Below are 22756 nucleotides of genomic sequence, written 5' to 3'. Positions count from 1 at the left end.
ACGTTGTTGATAATGAACACTGTCAAACACCTGTGTTAATACTGTTCCGTTGGTGTTGTATACATAGTAACGTTGTTGATAATGAACACTGTCAAACACCTGTGTTAATACTGTTCCGTTGGTGTTGTATACATAGTAACGTTGTTGATAATGAACACTGTCAAACACCTGTGTTAATACTGTTCCGTTGGTGTTGTATACATAGTAACGTTGTTGATAATGAACACTGTCAAACACCTGTGTTAATACTGTTCCGTTGGTGTTGTACACATAGTAACGTTGTTGACAATGAATACTTTCAAACACCTGTGTTAATACTGTTCCGTTGGTGTTGTACACATAGTAACGTTGCTGATAATGAATACTTTCAAACACCTGTGTTAATACTGTTCCGTTGGTGTTGTATACATAGTAACGTTGTTGATAATGAACACTGTCAAACACCTGTGTTAATACTGTTCCGTTGGTGTTGTATACATAGTAACGTTGTTGATAATGAACACTGTCAAACACCTGCGTTAATACTGTTCCGTTGGTGTTGTATACATAGTAACGTTGTTGATAATGAACACTGTCAAACACCTGTGTTAATACTGTTCCGTTGGTGTTGTATACATAGTAACGTTGTTGATAATGAACACTGTCAAACACCTGTGTTAACACTGTTCCGTTGGTGTTGTATACATAGTAACGTTGTTGATAATGAACAATGTCAAACACCTGTGTTAACACTGTTCCGTTGGTGTTGTATACATAGTAACGTTGTTGATAATGAACACTGTCAAACACCTGTGTTAACACTGTTCCGTTGGTGTTGTATACATAGTAACGTTACCGGAGTAACACTTTATATGCACGCCACCAATTAAAAAAAATGTTTCTATGAGTATGTGTTAAGAATGAGGTAAACAAAAGCAACACTGTTACATTATTGCTTCCAGCAACACTGTGTTACCTTCTGTGTTCTATTACAAGAAAAAAAAACGCTAGGGCATAAAGGAGAATGGTTATTTAAGCACGGTATTGTAACTTACTTGACTTTACTCAAGTATCGAGTGTTCAAGAGTTACTTTATGGACACACTTAACACACGGACCGTCTCCCAAGGAAGTGAAACCTACCAAGAAGGAAACATTCAATATTTCTCATTCAATAACTATATTGCTAGAAGAGTGCACAAACTTCCAGCTAAATATCAGGAAACTGGAAAGTCACAATTATTTACTAACACACATCAATCACAGCTGATAAAACAAGACCGAGTTAACCCGACTGACCAAGAGCCGCTCACAACTTCAAGACTTTCCTGAGAAAGTTTCAGCCACTCCAATTCTCAATTATTGTCCCCTATATACTACCTTTTAACCAGAGATCCATGGATACACACCACTCATTATATACTCGTACTAGTTGACCAAGAGCACTGTTCTCCTAAGCTCTGGTGAGTCTCCTTGGCATCATCCTCCTCTATCTGTCTTCAGTTTCAAATTTTTCTTTCTCACATTTTTCAGGTAGCGATGTCAGGTTTATAGATTTCAATATATAGTACGAGAGCTGAATTTTAGAACCCAATTCTAAAATATTGACATGTCGACCTTCTGTTTAAAGAATGACGGTTTTCCAATATTTATGTGACATATTAAAATGATGCTGCACTTCAGATCATTTTCGTTCACCATGAACACTTCTCAATACTTAAAGTTCAACAAGTGGGTCCATGTTATGGAAAATATCATGAGTACTTCTCTTTTTTTTTTTTTCCTCTTTTTTTTTTGGCTGACAGAAAAATATAAAGATTGATCTTAGTGAGAGAGAGAGAGAGAGAGAGAGAGAGAGAGAGAGAGAGAGAGAGAGAGAGAGAGAGAGAGAGAGAGAGAGAGAGAGAGAGAGAGAGAGAGAGAGTGTGTGTGTGTGTGTGTGTGTGTGTGTGTTACATACGTTCACGTCATTCTTCCTTATGTATGGTGTCAGTATCCCGGAACATCTTAACACACTGATCACTTTCCATTTATTCTATGCTCTTTCACGAGATATTTTTTATGTAGTCTTTCCTCTCATCCTGCCAGTTACCGCCAGTACCAATCTAATCGAAAATCTCTGAATTTTCACCACCAATTAAATGTTTCCCTCTGTTAGGGTTCCGCGCTGATGCTGCATACTCGTGAACAGTTTAATGTGATCTGTAATGTGATCTGTATTCACATCTTTGACGGCAGATCGTATGTTCGCCGATCTTGCTCAAACTGTACAAGTGTATAGAGAAACAGGTTTGGTTTGATGTCTACTGCAAAATTTTCTGACTCCTGTAGTTATTCCTCTGCAGCCTGATGTAATGTAGATAAACTTTTCACCCGCAACCTGCTTCATTACATTTGCATTTATTTTGAATATGAGATGGTGGGTTGGAGAGAGAGAGGCTAAACACCAGCAGACCTTGATGGAATATGTAGAAGCTCACCAGCCAGGCTACTGTTCCACCCTCACTTCTCTCTCTGTCCTGAGAGTTTTGTCGTGTTTTCCAGTTATTTTAACATATTTTTCATTTCTACCCTTCCCTATTCTACAGATATTATATTTTCGAAAGTCAGTCAGTCAGTCAATGTCTCTCTCTCTCTCTCTCTCTCTCTCTATATATATATATATATATATATATATATATATATATATATATATATATATATATATATATATATATACATATCCAAACCAGCGAGTTCGGACTAAAAACCAATAAGCTGAATAAGTGCTAAAAAAAAAAAAACTGCCAAAAATTTGCGAAACTGAATCTGGACAAAACGTGAAAAAAACGGATACCATCGAATTTAAGTAATATTAAATTCAAACTGAAAAAAAATTGTAGTACGTCTTCAGGAATTTTTTGTTTGATTTTATTTATTATTAAAGTTCGGGCAGCACACGAAACTAAATTTGGAATATGTCGAAGGTAGAGTTGAGAGGCGAGTTTATTATCGACTAGACATTCCCACGACACCGCTACATCACTCGTGTACCACACAGTGCTACATCACTCGTGTACCACACAGTGCTACATCACTCGTGTACCACACAGTGCTACATCACTCGTGTACCACACAGTGCTACATCACTCGTGTACCACACAGTGCTACATCACTCGTGTACCACACAGTGCTACATCACTCGGGTACCACACAGTGCTACATCACTCGTGTACCACACAGTGCTACATCACTCGTGTACCACACAGTGCTACATCACTCGGGTACCACAGTGCTACATCACTCGTGTACCACACAGTGCTACATCACTCGTGTACCACACAGTGCTACATCACTCGTGTACCACACAGTGCTACATCACTCGTGTACCACACAGTGCTACATCACTCGTGTACCACACAGTGCTACATCACTCGTGTACCACACAGTGCTACATCACTCGGGTACCACACAGTGCTACATCACTCGTGTACCACACAGTGCTACATCACTCGGGTACCACACAGTGCTACATCACTCGTGTACCACACAGTGCTACATCACTCGTGTACCACACAGTGCTACATCACTCGTGTACCACACAGTGCTACATCACTCGTGTACCACACAGTGCTACATCACTCGTGTACCACACAGTGCTACATCACTCGTGTACCACACAGTGCTACATCACTCGGGTACCACAGTGCTACATCACTCGTGTACCACACAGTGCTACATCACTCGTGTACCACACAGTGCTACATCACTCGTGTACCACACAGTGCTACATCACTCGTGTACCACACAGTGCTACATCACTCGTGTACCACAGTGCTACATCACTCGTGTACCACAGTGCTACATCACTCGTGTACCACACAGTGCTACATCACTCGTGTACCACTAGAACAGAGTATACCACAGAGTCTGGCCATACAATAGAGCGGAAAAATAATGTAAGGGACCTGGGAGTAGTAATGTCTGAGGATCTCACTTTCAAGGATCACAACAGTGCCACGATCGCATGTGCAAAGAAAATGATAGGATGGATAATGAGAACGTTCAAAACGAGAGATGCCCAGCCAATGATGATCCTTTTCAAATCACTTGCTCTCTCTAGGCTGGAATACTGCTGTACACTAACATCTCCATTCAAAGCAGGTGAAATCGCAGATCTAGTGTGTACAGAGATCCTTTACTGCACGTATAAGTTCTGTCAAGCACCTTAACTACTGGGAACGCTTGGAAGCACTTGACTTGTACTCGTTGGAACGCAGGAGGGAGAGATATATCATAATCTACACTTGGAAAATCTTGGAAGGAATGGTCCCAAATCTGCACACAGAAATCACTCCCTACGAAAGTAAAAGACTGGGCAGGAGATGCAAAATTCCCCCAATAAAAAGTAGGGGTGGCAATATAAACACAAATGCAGTATAATGTGATCCTTTATTGACTACGTTTCGCCCACACAGTGGGCTTTTTCAAGTCACAAACAGAACTACCTGGGTGTTTGTGACTTGAAAAAGCCCACTGTGTGGGCGAAACGTAGTCAATAAAGGATCACATTATACTGCATTTGTGTTTATATTGCCATTGTGTCGGTATTTTATACCATTTATTTCCAAAAAGTAGGGGTGCCAAGACACCGTAAGTGTCTGGGGCCCAAGACTGTTCAACAGCCTCCCATCAAGCATTAGGGGAATTGCCAATAAACCCCTGGCTGCCTTCAAGAGAGAGCTGGACAGATACCTAAAGTCAGTGCCTGATCAGCCGGGCTGTGGCTCGTACGTTGGACTGCGTGCGGCCAGCAGTAACAGCCTAGTTGATCAGGCCCTGATCCATCGGGAGGCCTGGTCATGGACCGGGCCGCAGGGGCGTTGATCCCCGGAATAACCTCCAGGTAACCTCCAGGTACCACACAGTGCTACATCACTCATACATGTATGCCCAGTAGCGCTACATCACTCATACATGTATGCCCAGTAGTGCTACATCACTCATACATGTATGCCCAGTAGTGCTACATCACTTATACATGTATGCCCAGTAGTGCTACATCATCCATACATGTACTACACAGTGCTACATCACTCATACATGTACTACACAGTGCTACATCACTCATGCATGTATGCCCAGTAGCGCTACATCACTCATACATGTATGCCCAGTAGTGCTACATCACTTATACATGTATGCCCAGTAGTGCTACATCATCCATACATGTACTACACAGTGCTACATCACTCATACATGTACCACACAGTGCTACATCACTCATACATGTACCACACAGTGCTACATCACTCATACATGTACTACACAGTGCTACATCACTCATACATGTACTACAGTGCTACATCACTCATACATGTACTACACAGTGCTACATCACTCATACATGTACTACACAGTGCTACATCACTCATACATGTACTACACAGTGCTACATCACTCATACATGTACCACACAGTGCTACATCACTCATACATGTACCACACAGTGCTACATCACTCATACATGTACTACACAGTGCTACATCACTCATACATGTACCACACAGTGCTACATCACTCATACATGTACTACACAGTGCTACATCACTCATACATGTACTACAGTGCTACATCACTCATACATGTACTACACAGTGCTACATCACTCATACATGTACTACACAGTGCTACATCACTCATACATGTACCACACAGTGCTACATCACTCATACATGTACTACACAGTGCTACATCACTCATACATGTACTACACAGTGCTACATCACTCATACATGCACTACACAGTGCTACATCACTCATACATGTACTACACAGTGCTACATCACTCATACATGTACTACACAGTGCTACATCACTCATACATGTACCACACAGTGCTACATCACTCATACATGTACCACACAGTGCTACATCACTCATACATGTACTACACAGTGCTACATCACTCATACATGTACTACACAGTGCTACATCACTCATACATGTACTACACAGTGCTACATCACTCATACATGTACCACACAGTGCTACATCACTCATACATGTACCACACAGTGCTACATCACTCATACATGTACCACACAGTGCTACATCACTCATACATGTACTACACAGTGCTACACTCATACATGTACTACACAGTGCTACATCACTCATACATGTACTACACAGTGCTACATCACTCATACATGTACTACAGAGTGCTACACTCATACATGTACTACACAGTGCTACATCACTCATACATGTACTACACAGTGCTACATCACTCATACATGTACCACACAGTGCTACATCACTCATACATGTACCACACAGTGCTACATCACTCATACATGTACCACACAGTGCTCCATGTATCTGAGGGTTATTTTGCAGTTTACCGCTATATGTTATAGTTATTTAATTTGATATATAGTTTACGTAGATTTAAAAACTCCAGAACAAGTGTTACTTCTTGTGACACAACACTGGTAATATTACTGTGTACTACGACCTGTAGGACTACCTGTACTACTACCTGTAGGACTACCTGTAGGACACCACTGGTAATATTACTGTGTACTATTACCTGTAGGACACCACTGGTAATATTACTGTGTACTACTACCTGTAGGACTACCTGTACTACTACCTGTAGGACACCACTGGTAATATTACTGTGTACTACGACCTGTAGGACTACCTGTACTACTACCTGTAGGACACCACTGGTAATATTACTGTGTACTACTACCTGTAGGACTACCTGTAGGACACCACTGGTAATATTACTGTGTACTACGACCTGTAGGACTACCTGTACTACTACCTGTAGGACACCACTGGTAATATTACTGTGTACTACTACCTGTAGGACTACCTGTAGGACACCACTGGTAATATTACTGTGTACTACGACCTGTACTACTACCTGTAGGACACCACTGGTAATATTACTGTGTACTACTACCTGTAGGACTACCTGTAGGACACCACTGGTAACATTACTGTGTACTACTACCTGTACTACTACCTGTAGGACTACCTGTACTACTACCTGTAGGACTACCTGTACTACTACCTATACTACTACCTGTAGGACTCCACTGCTAACATTACTGTGTATTACTACCTGTAGGACACCACTGCTAACATTACTAAGTACTACTACCTACTACCTGTAGGACTCCACTGCTAACATTACTATGTACTACTACCTGTACTACTACCTGTAGGACATCACTGCTAACATTACTAAGTACTACTACGTACTACTTGTAGGACTCCACTGCTAACATTACTGTGTACTACTACCTGTAGGACTACCTGTACTACTACCTGTACTACTACCTGTAGGATTCCACTGCTAACATTACTGTCTACTACTACCTGTACTACTACCTGTAGGACACCACTGCTAACATTACTGTGTACTACTACCTGTAGGACTACCTGTACTACTACCTGTACTACTACCTGTAGGATTCCACTGCTAACATTACTGTCTACTACTACCTGTACTACTACCTGTAGGACACCACTGCTAACATTACTAAGTACTACTACTTGTAGGACTCCACTGCTAACATTACTAAGTACTTCTACCTGTAGGACACCACTGTTAACATTACTAAGTACTACTACCTGTAGGACTCCACTGCTAACATTACTAAGTACTACTACCTGTAGGACACCACTGCTAACATTACTAAGTACTACTACCTGTAGGACACCACTGCTAACATTACTAAGTACTACTACCTGTAGGACACACTGGTAATATTACTAAGTACTACTACCTGTAGGACTCCACTGCTAACATTACTAAGTACTACTACCTGTAGGACTCCACTGCTAACATTACTAAGTACTACTACCTGTAGGACACCACTGCTAACATTACTAAGTACTACTACCTGTAGGACACACTGGTAATATTACTAAGTACTACTACCTGTAGGACTCCACTGCTAACATTACTAAGTACTACTACCTGTAGGACACCACTGCTAACATTACTAAGTACTACTACCTGTAGGACACACTGGTAATATTACTAAGTACTACTACCTGTAGGACTCCACTGCTAACATTACTAAGTACTACTACCTGTAGGACACCACTGCTAACATTACTAAGTACTACTACCTGTAGGACACACTGGTAATATTACTAAGTACTACTACCTGTAGGACACCACTGCTAACATTACTAAGTACTACTACCTGTAGGACACCACTGCTAACATTACTAAGTACTACTACCTGTAGGACTCCACTGGTAACATTACTAAGTACTTCTACCTGTAGGACTCCACTGCTAACATTACTGTGTACTACTACCTGTAGGACTCCACTGCTAACATTACTAAGTACTACTACCTGTAGGACTCCACTGCTAACATTACTGTGTACTACTACCTGTAGGACTCCACTGCTAACATTACTAAGTACTACTACCTGTAGGACTCCACTGCTAACATTACTGTGTACTACTACCTGTAGGACTCCACTGCTAACATTACTAAGTACTTCTACCTGTAAGACTCCACTGCTAACATTACTAAGTACTACCTGTAAGACACCACTGTTAACATTACTAAGTACTACTACCTGTAGGACTCCACTGGTAACATTACTAAGTACTACTACCTGTAGGACTCCACTGGTAACATTATCAAGACAAGTACTGCATCTTGTGGGAACCCCCTGATAACAGCTTCCCCTGAGACCATTTTCTCTTTCATCAATATTCACGTGTTTCTTTCATGTAAGTAGTCTCTTGCCGGTAACATTTTAATAGGCTGTTAATTTAGTCCATCTATAATTTCTAGTTTTCAGAGAGGTCTTTAACAGGTCTCTTTGGTGCTCGTCAATCAAGACTACACTTATAAAGTTAGTAATCTTCTTCAGACACATTATCTCCATGGTCACCCCTTTACTACCAAATATTAAATCTATTTATCTTTCCACCAATATAAACTCTTCACTAACTCATCCAGCAATACAAGTGCATCAACACCTGCAGTCACTGACAAATGTCCCCTTACATGCCTCAGACTCGAAACAGCCGGAACATGACTCCGAAGAACCGGAACGCGACTCCAAACAGCCGGAACGAATTTCCCAATCTGCTAGTCTCTTGTGAGGTTGTTACATCTTGGAAGAAGTGTGTAACAAACCTGCTCTCCAACACACTATTTCCCTTCCGTGTTATTTTAAAATGTTCTGCTGGTCCAACTCTGACACTCAGTATAGCAGTGTAGATTACACTTGCAGTTCCTCTGGTTCCGTGCCAACATCTCCGAGTGTCTTTCTAACAAACAGAATTCTAGTCAACAGGTTCGTTCACTGAGCAGAGGCAGACTCATGCAATTATGCAAATTGACGCCATGTGGAATATGTAAATTAAGTCACTTTTAGCACAGAGCATAAAACTTATAAATTTGAACTTTCACACTTGCCTTATATAGAGAGGTTTTGCAATTGTGAATATGAAGATTTTTAATTCTTCAGCACTTAGCATGCAGATATTTTTTTTAAATTTTGCAAAAAAAAAAATAACTAATGGAATCAGAGTTAGTGTAATAAAGGAAATCGTTCGTTGTGCAGCTCCGAAATTAGAAGAAATTTTATCCATTTTTTTTTTTTGACGAGGACAATTACTGACGAAAAAATTTTAATTTCCTAGTTTTTCCACATTCCCTGAGGAGAAGATTTTGTGCGACTGCGCGAGTTTGAGAGTACTAACCTAGGTGTCAGTATCCTCACCTAGGTGTCTGTACTAACCTAGGTGTCAGTATCCTCACCTAGGTGTCTGTACTGACCTAGGTGTCAGTATCCTCACCTAGGTGTCTGTACTAACCTAGGTGTCAGTATCCTCACCTAGGTGTCTGTACTAACCTAGGTGTCAGTATCCTCACCTAGGTGTCAGTATCCTCACCTAGGTGTCTGTACTAACCTAGGTGTCAGTATCCTCACCTAGGTGTCTGTACTAACCTAGGTGTCAGTATCCTCACCTAGGTGTCTGTACTGACCTAGGTGTCAGTATCCTCACCTAGGTGTCTGTACTAACATAGGTGTCAGTATCCTCACCTAGGTGTCAGTACTCACCCAGGTGTCAGTATACTCACCTAGGTGTCAGTACTCACCCAGGTGCCTGAGTGTACTCACCTAAGTGTCTAAGTATACTCACCTAGGTGTCTGTGAACTCACTTAGGTGCCTGAGTGTACTCAGGTGTCTGAGTGTACTCACCTAGGTGTCTGAGTGTACTCACCTAGATGTCTGAGTGTACTCACCTAGGTGTCTGTACTCACCTAGGTGTCTGTACTCACCTAGGTGTCTGAGTGTACTCACCTAAGTGTCTAAGCGTACTCATCTAGGTGCCTGAGTGTACTCACCTAGGTGCCTGAGTGTACTCACCTAGGTGCCTGAGCGTACTCACCTAGGTGCCTGAGCGTACTCACCTAGGTGCCTGAGTGTACTCACCTAGGTGCCTGAGTGTACTCACCTAGGCGCCTGAGTGTACTCACCTAGGTGCCTGAGTGTACTCACCTAGGTGCCTGAGCGTACTCACCTAGGTGCCTGAGTGTACTCACCTAGGTGCCTGAGTGTACTCACCTAGGTGCCTGAGCGTACTCACCTAGGTGCCTGAGTGTACTCACCTAGGTGCCTGAGCGTACTCACCTAGGTGCCTGAGTGTACTCACCTAGGTGCCTGAGTGTACTCACCTAGGTGCTTGAGTGTACTCACCTAGGTGCCTGAGTGTACTCACCTAGGTGCCTGAGTGTACTCACCTAGGTGCCTGAGTGTACTCACCTAGGTGCCTGAGTGTACTCACCTAGGTGCCTGAGTGTACTCACCTAGGTGCTTGAGTGTACTCACCTAGGTGCCTGAGTGTACTCACCTAGGTGCCTGAGTGTACTCACCTAGGTGCCTGAGTGTACTCACCTAGGTGCATGAGTGTACTCACCTAGGTGCCTGAGTGTACTCACCTAGGTGCCTGAGTGTACTTACCTAGGTGCCTGAGTGTACTCACCTAGGTGCCTGAGTGTACTCACCTAGGTGCCTGAGTGTACTCACCTAGGTGCCTGAGTGTACTCACCTAGGTATCTAAGTGTACTTACCAACCTCAATTTTCACAATTTCTTAAAAAAAAAAAGTTATCACTTTATCCAAGAAAATCCACAAGTTTTTTCCCATAAGAAAATCCACAAGTTTTTCCCATAAGAAAATCCACAAGTTTTTCCCATAAGAAAATCCACAAGTTTTTCCCATAAGAAAATCCACAAGTTTTTCCCATAAGAAAATCCACAAGTTTTTCCCATAAGAAAATCCACAAGTTTTTCCCATAAGAAAATCCACAAGTTTTTCCCATAAGAAAATCCACAAGTTTTTCCCATAAGAAAATCCACAAGTTTTTCCCATAAGAAAATCCACAAGTTTTTTCCCATAAGAAAATCCACAAGTTTTTCCCATAAGAAAATCCACAAGTTTTTCCCATAAGAAAATCCACAAGTTTTTCCCATAAGAAAATCCACAAGTTTTTCCCATAAGAAAATCCACAAGTTTTTCCCATAAGAAAATCCACAAGTTTTTTCCCATAAGAAAATCCACAAGTTTTTCCCATAAGAAAATCCACAAGTTTTCCCATAAGAAAATCCACAAGTTTTTCCCATAAGAAAATCCACAAGTTTTTCCCATAAGAAAATCCACAAGTTTTTCCCATAAGAAAATCCACAAGTTTTTTCCCATAAGAAAATCCACAAGTTTTTCCCATAAGAAAATCCACAAGTTTTTTCCCATAAGAAAATCCACAAGTTTTTCCCATAAGAAAATCCACAAGTTTTCCCATAAGAAAATCCACAAGTTTTTCCCATAAGAAAATCCACAAGTTTTTCCCATAAGAAAATCCACAAGTTTTTCCCATAAGAAAATCCACAAGTTTTTCCCATAAGAAAATCCACAAGTTTTTCCCATAAGAAAATCCACAAGTTTTTCCCATAAGAAAATCCACAAGTTTTTCCCACGAGGTAAATCAAAGTTTTATATTTGAAGCCGATCAGAAAAAAAATTCTTCAGTTATTGAATGAAAATCAACATGCTTCATAAACTTGCAAAATTAGAGCTTAAAAAAGCCCAAAACCAAAGTGAACTTTCCTTTGAGCAAAGTACACTATCACTGAAGGTTTGAAGCCGATCAGCAGCAGCTTTCTCAAGTTATAAACGAAAGCTTCAGAAAATAAAAACTGTCAGCCACCTCGAGTCTATCCTACCTAATAAAGTACAGATGTTAAATATAATATATTTAGATATATTTAGCATGTGTAAGCACATGAAAGCACTCAGGTGTTTTTCCTAATTTCACTGCAGTATTTCTATATATGTGAAATCACACAGTTGTGATTTTTGCCATAAAATATTTAGATGTGGCAGGATTTAAGAGATATGCTAATTTGTTCACACTAAACCTTAATAAATGTTTTGACACGAGACAAGGAGTAACATTGCAAAAATGATAATATTAGTAACATGTTCGAATGGCCTCTTTCAAGAACCAAATCAGTGAGTGACGAGAGGTTTTAGCCAATCAGCTGCTTTCCCGCCAGTCAGACACAGGTGCCGTGACACTGGGAGCGTCAGAGATGGCACAGACACCACACGAAGAGGACGTGTGCGGTCCAGGGATGTTCATCTCGTCAATTACTGACCTTAATGACAAATTTTGAGCAAGATACTACAGCATGAAGATATCAGAGAAGATGTGAGCATTCAACAGGAAAGTGAACTGCAACCTCAGTTTTTATTGAGGGCCAGAGCTCGTGTTTGTGGCGGCGCAGTTTGTGAAGTTCAGCGAATGTTAGGTGCTGAAGGTCACGCTGCCTGAAGTGTGCCACCACACTTGCTGAAGTGTGCCACCACACTTGAAGTGTGCCACCACACTTGCTGAAGTGTGCCACCACACTTGCTGAAGTGTGCCACCACACTTGCTGAAGTGTGCCACCACACTTGCTGAAGTGTGCCACCACACTTGCTGAAGTGTGCCACCACACTTGCTGAAGTGTACCACCACACTTGCTGACGTGTGCCACCACACTTGCTGAAGTGTACCACCACACTTGCTGAAGTGTACCACCACACTTGCTGAAGTGTACCACCACACTTGCTGAAGTGTGCCACCACACTTGAAGTGTGCCACCACACTTGCTGAAGTGTGCCACCACACTTCCTGAAGTGTGCCACCACACTTCCTGAAGTGTGCCACCACACTTCCTGAAGTGTGCCACACTTCAGCAAGTGTACCACACTTCCTGAAGTGTACCACAATTCCTGAAGTATACCACACTTCGCGAAGTATGCCACCACACTTCCTGAAGTATACCACACTTCCTGAAGTGTACCACACTTCCTGAAGTGTACCACACTTCGCGAAGTATGCCACCACACTTCCTGAAGTGTACCACACTTCCTGAATTGTACCACACTTCGCGAAGTATGCCACCACACTTCCTGAAGTGTACCACACTTCCTGAATTGTACCACACTTCGCGAAGTATGCCACCACACTTCCTGAAGTATACCACACTTCCTGAAGTGTACCACACTTCGCGAAGTATGCCACCACACTTCCTGAAGTGTACCACACTTCCTGAAGTGTACCAAACTTCGCGAAGTATGCCACCACACTTCCTGAAGTGTTCCACACTTCCTGAAGTGTACCACATTTCCTGAAGTATACCACACTTCGCGAAGTATGCCACCACACTTCCTGAAGTGTACCACACTTCCTGAAGTGTACCAAACTTCGCGAAGTATGCCACACTTCCTGAAGTGTACCACACTTCCTGAAGTGTACCAAACTTCGCGAAGTATGCCACCACACTTCCTGAAGTGTACCACACTTCCTGAAGTGTACCACACTTCAGCAAGTGTACCACACTTCCTGAAGTGTACCACACTTCCTGAAGTATACCACACTTCGCGAAGTATGCCACCACACTTGCTGAAGTGTGCCACCACACTTGCTGAAGTGTGCCACTACACTTGCTGAAGTGTGCCACCACACTTGCTGAAGTGTGCCACCACACTTGCTGAAGTGTGCCACCACACTTGCTGAAGTGTGCCACCACACTTGCTGAAGTATGCCACCACACTTCCTGAAGTGTACCACACTTCGCGAAGTATGCCACCACACTTGCTGAAGTGTGCCACCACACTTCCTGAAGTGTGCCACCACACTTCCTGAAGTGTGCCACCACACTTGCTGAAGTGTGCCACCACACTTCCTGAAGTGTGCCACCACACTTGCTGAAGTATGCCACCACACTTCCTGAAGTATGCCACCACGCTTGCTGAAGTGTGCCACCACACTTGCTGAAGTGTGCCACCACACTTGCTGAAGTGTGCCATCACACTTGCTGAAGTATGCCACCACACTTCCTGAAGTGTACCACACTTCGCGAAGTATGCCACCACACTTGCTGAAGTGTACCACCACACTTGCTGAAGTATGCCACCACACTTGCTGAAGTGTACCACCACACTTGCTGAAGTATGCCACCACACTTGCTGAAGTGTTCCAAGCTAACAACTTCAACGACCACCAGACACTAATAAAAATCATTTGTAGAAGCTACTAAACGTACAAATTTTTTTCCGAAACAAAATTAGTAAGGAAAACTTCTCTTATATTATAAGAGGTGGAATAAATCCGTCAGGATTAATATTGTATACTTTGAAGTACTGTAGCTGGATAATTAAGCTGTAATATCATTTTCCACATGTGTTATTACCACATTAAGTTAGCATTGGACTTTAATGTCTGTGTCAGTCAACACCAGGACTGATGGAAGCTTGATCCACCGTCCATGTCTGTGTCAGTCAACAACAGGACTGATGGAGGCTTGATCCACCGTCCATGTCTGTGTCAGTCAACAACAGGACTGATGGAGGCTTGATCCACCGTCCATGTCTGTGTCAGTCAACAACAGGACTGATGGAGGCTTGATCCACCGTCCATGTCTGTGTCAGTCAACACCAGGACTGGTGGAGGCTTGATCCACCGTCCATGTCTGTGTCAGTCAACACCAGGACTGATGGAGGCTTGATCCACCGTCCATGTCTGTGTCAGTCAACAACAGGACTGATGGAGGCTTGATCCACCGTCCATGTCTGTGTCAGTCAACACCAGGACTGATGGAGGCTTGATCCACCGTCCATGTCTGTGTCAGTCAACAACAGGACTGATGGAGGCTTGATCCACCGTCCATGTCTGTGTCAGTCAACAACAGGACTGATGGAGGCTTGATCCACCGTCCATGTCTGTGTCAGTCAACAACAGGACTGATGGAGGCTTGATCCACCGTCCATGTCTGTGTCAGTCAACAACAGGAGTGATGGAGGCTTGATCAACCGACCGTTCATCGGAGCCTGGCCTCTGAGTGGTCAGGTTGCATATTATAACAGTACATTCATATAAATCATGCATACATTTAACCTGACACATGCACTCTGGTCCACCACCAGTTACACAGCTGTTATACACTCTGGTCCACCACCAGTTACACAGCTGTTATACACTCTGGTCCACCACCAGTTACACAGTTATTGTTATACACACTGATCCACCACCAGTTACACAGTTACTGTTAGTCCACCATCAGTTACGTAGTTACTGTTATACACTCTGGTCCACCACCAATTACATAGTTACTGTAGCATTCACTCTGGTCCTCCAGCCAGACAACACATTTCGTTTCACACTTACCGCTGCTTGTACCAGTACCACTTGAACACTTGCCTCACCACTTGAGAAAGTCAATCACCTCACCTGCAAAGACAAATAGTCTCTTTAATTACATACTTTTGGTGTTACAGTCTCATCCATCTCAAAGTAATGCTATTCTACTTAACAAGGAATACTAATAACAATGTAAGATAACACAGAACAAAGTAAATTAGATGTGTTTAAGTCGCGGAGCGATCCGAGAAGATATCCCCTGTATCTAAGTTTGGATCCCTCTATCTCAATGATCCCATAAGTAGAGCTTCCTCTACCTTAATGATCCGAGTAAGGTAAATAAACAATTCTGTCACCCATATCAAAAACAATATACTCAGATCACAACATAATTGAGGTTCAGTCATGTATGCGCGGAGCCCCAGACCGACATAATGAGATTAGTCACGAGGGAGCATTCACCAAATTCAACTTCAATAACAAAAACATAAAGTGGGACCAAGTAAACCAAGTCCTAACCGATATAAGCTGGGAAGATATACTAAGCAACACAGTCCCCAACTTATGCCTAGAACAGATTAACTCGGTGGCACTCGATGTATGCACAAGGCTTATTCCTCTAAGAAAAAGGAGGAGTAGATGTAAAATAGAAAGAGACAGGCGCTCCCTTTACAGGCGACGGAAAAGAATAACAGAGCGGCTAAAAGAGGTCAATATATCTGAAATGCGTAGGGAGACACTGGTCAGAGAAATAGCAAGCATCGAACTTAAGCTAAAAGAATCCTTTAGGAGTCAGGAATCGCGGGAAGAACTAAAAGCCATAAATGAAATCGAAAGAAAACCAAAGTATTTCTTCTCCTATGCCAAATCAAAATCGAGAACAACGTCCAGTATTGGGCCCCTACTTAAACAAGATGGGTCCTACACAGATGACAGCAAGGAAATGAGTGAGCTACTCAAGTCCCAATATGACTCAGTTTTTAGCAAGCCGCTAACCAGACTGAGAGTCGAAGATCAAAATGAATTTTTTATGAGAGAGCCACAAAATTTGATTAACACAAGCCTATCCGATGTTATCCTGACGCCAAATGACTTCGAACAGGCGATAAATGACATGCCCATGCACTCTGCCCCAGGGCCAGACTCATGGAACTCTGTGTTCATCAAGAACTGCAAGAAGCCCCTATCACGAGCCTTTTCCATCCTATGGAGAGGGAGCATGGACACGGGGGTCGTCCCACAGTTACTAAAAACAACAGACATAGCCCCACTCCACAAAGGGGGCAGTAAAGCAACAGCAAAGAACTACAGACCAATAGCACTAACATCCCATATCATAAAAATCTTTGAAAGGGTCCTAAGAAGCAAGATCACCACCCATCTAGAAACCCATCAGTTACACAACCCAGGGCAACATGGGTTTAGAACAGGTCGCTCCTGTCTGTCTCAACTATTGGATCACTACGACAAGGTCCTAAATGCACTAGAAGACAAAAAGAATGCAGATGTAATATATACAGACTTTGCAAAAGCATTCGAAAGTGTGACCATGGCGTAATAGCGCACAAAATGCGTGCTAAAGGAATAACAGGAAAAGTCGGTCGATGGATCTATAATTTCCTCACTAACAGAACACAGAGAGTAGTCGTCAACAGAGTAAAGTCCGAGGCAGCTACGGTGAAAAGCTCTGTTCCACAAGGCACAGTACTCGCTCCCATCTTGTTCCTCATCCTCATATCCGACATAGACAAGGATGTCAGCCACAACACCGTGTCTTCCTTTGCAGATGACACCCGAATCTGCATGACAGTGTCTTCCATTGCAGACACTGCAAAGCTCCAGGCGGATATCAACCAAATCTTTCAGTGGGCTGCAGAAAACAATATGAAGTTCAACGATGAGAAATTTCAATTACTCAGATATGGTAAACATGAGGAAATTAAATCTTCATCAGAGTACAAAACAAATTCTGGCCACAAAATAGAGCGAAAGACCAACGTCAAAGACCTGGGAGTGATCATGTCGGAGGATCTCACCTTCAAGGACCATAACATTGTATCAATCGCATCTGCTAGAAAAATGACAGGATGGATAATGAGAACCTTCAAAACTAGGGAGGCCAAGCCCATGATGACACTCTTCAGGTCACTTGTTCTATCTAGGCTGGAATATTGCTGCACACTAACAGCACCTTTCAAGGCAGGTGAAATTGCCGACCTAGAAAATGTACAGAGAACTTTCACGGCGCGCATAACGGAGATAAAACACCTCAATTATTGGGAGCGCCTGAGGTTCCTAAACCTGTATTCCCTGGAACGCAGGAGGGAGAGATACATGATTATATACACCTGGAAAATCCTAGAGGGACTAGTACCGAACTTGCACACGAAAATCACTCACTACGAAAGCAAAAGACTTGGCAGACGATGCACCATACCCCCAATGAAAAGCAGGGGTGTCACTAGCACGTTAAGAGACCATACAATAAGTGTCAGGGGCCCGAGACTGTTCAACTGCCTCCCAGCACACATAAGGGGGATTACCAACAGACCCCTGGCAGTCTTCAAGCTGGCACTGGACAAGCACCTAAAGTCAGTTCCTGATCAGCCGGGCTGTGGCTCGTACGTTGGTTTGCGTGCAGCCAGCAGCAACAGCTTGGTTGATCAGGCTCTGATCCACCAGGAGGCCTGGTCACAGACCGGGCCGCGGGGGCGTTGACCCCCGGAACTCTCTCCAGGTAAACTCTAGGTAATTTAAAGTACGCCTCCGGGAATATTTAAGTCTTACAAATACCACTCCAGACTATCGACCCTTAACACTTATAGACTTACAATATGACTACCAACTAAGCGAGTACAAATAAGTAGCGTCTCTCTCTTGCACTCAGCTGGTGGAGGATCGAACTCCACTTAGCCTTGGGGTGAATGGCCAAAACATAGTTAAAACTTTATATAAAAACAATCTGATTACGTTAATCTTCCAAGTCTTTCCAGTGACAACAATGAAAGTTTGTTAATTTAAGTTGTTTAAAGTCTAATTAACCTTGCTGATGATGTTACTATTTAGTGAGAACGAGATTTATTAGAATAAAGCATTTGACAGTGACATGTACGACCCTCCTAGATGACCCACTGCTGTTATTACAATTACCACCATTACTACTACCGCCGTCACCATTACTACCACGAATATTACTATTACAATTCCCACCATTATCACCACAATCCTTCAGACTAGTGCAATTTTCCGGTGCAATAAGCGAGTGTTGGGCTGATTAACTGAATACATTTGTAAAGTTTCAAGCAACAGATCTACACTTCACCTCCGCTGTTGCTCTCTGCCTCCGCTCACCCGTTGTTTTCTGCCTCAGCTTTCCCGTTGTTCTTGATCTCACTTCGCCCTTGTGGGTCTACACAGCGCGCCCGTGTTGTATATTACCATAATCATTGATACAATAATAAAATTCTCACTAGGAGAAAAAATATTTTAATGAAGTCTTGCTGGTTCATGTCCTAGAGTTACCAGGTGTCGCTTCTACCTTGAATGTATATTATCATATATATTCTGATCATACCTGGAGGATCTTCTGGGGGTCAACGCCCCTGCGGCCCTTATTAGTAATTCTTAAGTTTAACAACGGCACAAATTCCTGGTAATACAGATTTAACATAAGAACATAAGAAACATAAGAAAGGAGGAACACTGCAGGAGGCCTGCTGGCCCATACTAGGCAGGTCCTTTACAATTCATCCCACTAACAAAACATTTACCCAACCCAATTTTCAATGCTACCCAAGAAATAAGCTCTGATGTGAAAGTCCCACTCAAATCCAACCCTTCCCACTCATGTACTTATCCAACCTAGATTTGAAACTAAACAAAGTCCTAGCCTCAATAACCCAACTAGGTAGACTGTTCCACTCATCAACTACCCTATTTCCAAACCAATACTTTCCTATGTCCTTTCTAAATCTAAACTTATCTAATTTAAATCCATTACTGCGGGTTCTCTCTTGGAGAGACATCCTCAAGACCTTATTAATATCCCCTTTATTAATACCTATCTTCCACTTATACACTTCGATCAGGTCTCCCCTCATTCTTCGTCTAACAAGTGAATGTAACTTAAGAGTCTTCACTCTTTCTTCATAAGGAAGATTTCTGATGCTATGTATTAATTTAGTCATCCTACGCTGAATGTTTTCTAACGAATTTATGTCCATTTTGTAATACGGAGACCAGAACTGAGCTGCATAATCAAGGTGAGGCCTTACTAATGATGTATAAAGCTGCAGTATGACTTCTGGACTTCTGTTGCTTACACTTCTTGATATAAATCCCAGTTTTATCAACTACCCATTTCAATAGAAAATACTACAACTACAACAAGCTTTCTTTAAGCCAGCTATTGACCTCACAAGGAATATACACTAACAAGTGTATCTCAGTGGTGATATGCTTCGAGCTGACCCCAATGGCCAGGGAATAAACACAGAGAACTTATCGTAGTTTACTCTAAATTCCAGTGGCATGATTAATTAATATATATACGATTAGAAGTACCTAGGAACCCTACGAAAGTACTAATGTTGGCAGTCTGTCTATACACCGTAAAACTAAAATAAATGATTAATACCACTACAAGTTTCTGACAGTGCCTCATTCCACACCAGTAGCCAAACTTAAGTTATGGCCTTATGCAGTTAATTCTTTCACTGGTTTCCCCTTGCTTGAGAGTCAGGTTTAGGAAATTGTTCAGCTGGCAAAAAGATTACCAGATGATGGTTTTGAAGATATGAATGAAGATGATGTGAATGAGCTCTTAGAAGATGATGATGATGAAGACAGGAGTCCAGATGAAATGTTGGCAGAGCTCAATGCACAGATACAAGGGGGGGGGGGACATAACATAAGAAAATGAAGAAGAACATGAAGAAAAATAGTTAACATTGCAGCAGCTACATGAGCAGTTCCATGTTGTTGCTAAACTTGCAATCTTTTTCACTGAAGAGGACCCTGACAAATCTAGAAGCAGTGCTTTGAAACGGGGTCTAGACCAGCTGATGACGCCTTACTGTCAGCTGTATAATGCACTGCAGGGTAAAAGAGCCCAGAGATCCATTACACAATTTATGCACACTCCAATGCAACCACTGACTTCAGTACCAGAACCTCTACCATCTACTTCTGTCGACAACCAACAACCATCCACCTCAGCCCAGTAGGGCCACACCATCCATATTCACTCTCTTCACAATCCTCCACATACACCATTACCCACAATTTAAGGTAAGAAATACTATTATTTCTATTGCATTTGTAGTTTTAAGCAGTAAAATATCACGACAATGCACTACAATTACATATTCACTTTTATTTTGTAAGATCTGGAGGTCTAAAAAAAGGTTGTTTGGCTTTTTGGGGGCTCCCAGGAACGTAACCCTATTTTTCCCAAAAGTTCTTCAGTTTGTCTAACACGGCGTTTTCAGGAACGTAACTACCGTATTAAACGACGGTCTACTGTATTGTAATTTATCTTTGTGTCAGCCTCATATTACTCAAGTCACGAGTTACATACTGGGATCTATGCACCTCTTATATTAATCAAATTAGTAATACCAGTTGTTGGTTATTGCAACAAAGTAACTTCTAATTTTAGCACTCGCCTTGGTGTTGATCCCGTGTGTTACTTCACGACTAGCGAGGTCTCTGCTCACTCTTAAACCATCAGTTAAACATTTCCTCCCTCCATTCCCTCAACATTTTTCCTCCCTCCCAGACCTCCCTCCTGCTGTCTTCCTCCCTATATCCCCCCCCCCTCTCTTTTCCCCTCCCCATATACCTCTTTCGCCTATCACAATTTCTCTCTTCCCCGCCCTTCCTCTTTCTCTGTGACTTCCTCCATTCCCGAAGAGACAGATCAGTGATGAAACTTGTCTTATGGTGATAAATATAGCAACAACTGACTCTTATTCTCCCTTTTCATGGATATTGGTGGAGTTAAAAATCATTATTGCATATCTACTTTGCATCCTTGTATGATTATGTCTTATTTCAACTTTTCTTCATGTTTATGTTGGGCCCCTTAATTCCACTCGCACATATCACATCCCCCCCCCCCCCACACACACACTCGGTACTTACGTGGCACCAGAAACAATGAATCTTAACCAGGGCTTCAAGTCTAAGACTGAGTGTGCGCAAATGAGCACATACACACTCAATTGCAATATAAACCTACAAGTTAACCGTAAATATACGTAAAATCCAAAACAAACGCATAACTATAAAAATATAGCGAATATAAACATAACTACATCAACAGCGGAGATACACAATGGACAACTGACAAAGCAACACAAATGCAAAACTGTACCAAATATACCGTAAATTAAAAAGATATACTAACGTTAAGGCAATAATAATATTTAGGACGGATAAGAAATACAGATAAAGGCATAATCAAAACAAAAGAAAGTTAAAAATCCGCCATGGCCTGGAGCCCACTTTAAAATCCCACACTAGGAAAACTAAGCCATAAATTATCAAGTCAATTTGTCCTTCCCCTGAGGATACTCAGCAAGAGTTTTGTTCGTCCCTAAAGTGTACTCAGCTAGTCTCTCTTCCATCCTAGTGTACTCAGCTAGTCTCTCTCTCATCCTAGTGTACTCAGCTAGTCTCTCTCCCATCCTAGTGTACTCAGCTAGTCTCTCTTCCATCCTAGTGTACTCAGCTAGTCTCTCCCATCCTAGTGTACTCAGCTAGTCTCTCTCCCATCCTAGTGTACTCAGCTAGTCTCTCTCCCATCCTTAAATTGAAGTTACCGAGTGTCTGACATAACTTGAATAAATCTATAAACCAATGGAAATATACACATCGTTTATTTATTTAATAACCTAAACAAGCAATTCGAGAACACACAAAGCAAAGATTATCCTAAAAACTGGACCAATGACCTCCATGAATGACTTGTACAATAGCAGGAACTGTCATGAATGACCTACACACTAGCAGGAACTGGTATGAATGACCTACACACTAGCAGGAGCTGGTA

General features: G+C 42.2%; 1 protein-coding gene across 16 annotated transcripts in view; it reads right to left on the bottom strand.

The window, feature by feature from the left end:
• LOC128703610 (calbindin-32) overlaps positions 1-22756 on the bottom strand; it is a 474209-nt gene that overhangs the window by 151510 nt on the left and 299943 nt on the right. For 3 of the 16 annotated variants that reach the window (XM_070101217.1, XM_070101220.1, XM_070101218.1), the window contains exon 2: positions 15730-15792. The exons of the other annotated variants lie outside the window; for them this stretch is intronic. The gene's annotated coding sequence lies outside the window, so the exon portion shown is untranslated. The remainder of the gene's footprint in view (positions 1-15729; positions 15793-22756) is intronic. 16 annotated transcript variants of the gene reach the window in all.

This window comes from Cherax quadricarinatus, chromosome 76 (assembly GCF_038502225.1).
Source record: "Cherax quadricarinatus isolate ZL_2023a chromosome 76, ASM3850222v1, whole genome shotgun sequence".
NCBI lineage: Eukaryota > Metazoa > Arthropoda > Malacostraca > Decapoda > Parastacidae > Cherax > Cherax quadricarinatus.
Note: the sequence above shows the minus strand (reverse complement) of the source record. Positions and strands in the feature narration are given on the sequence as shown.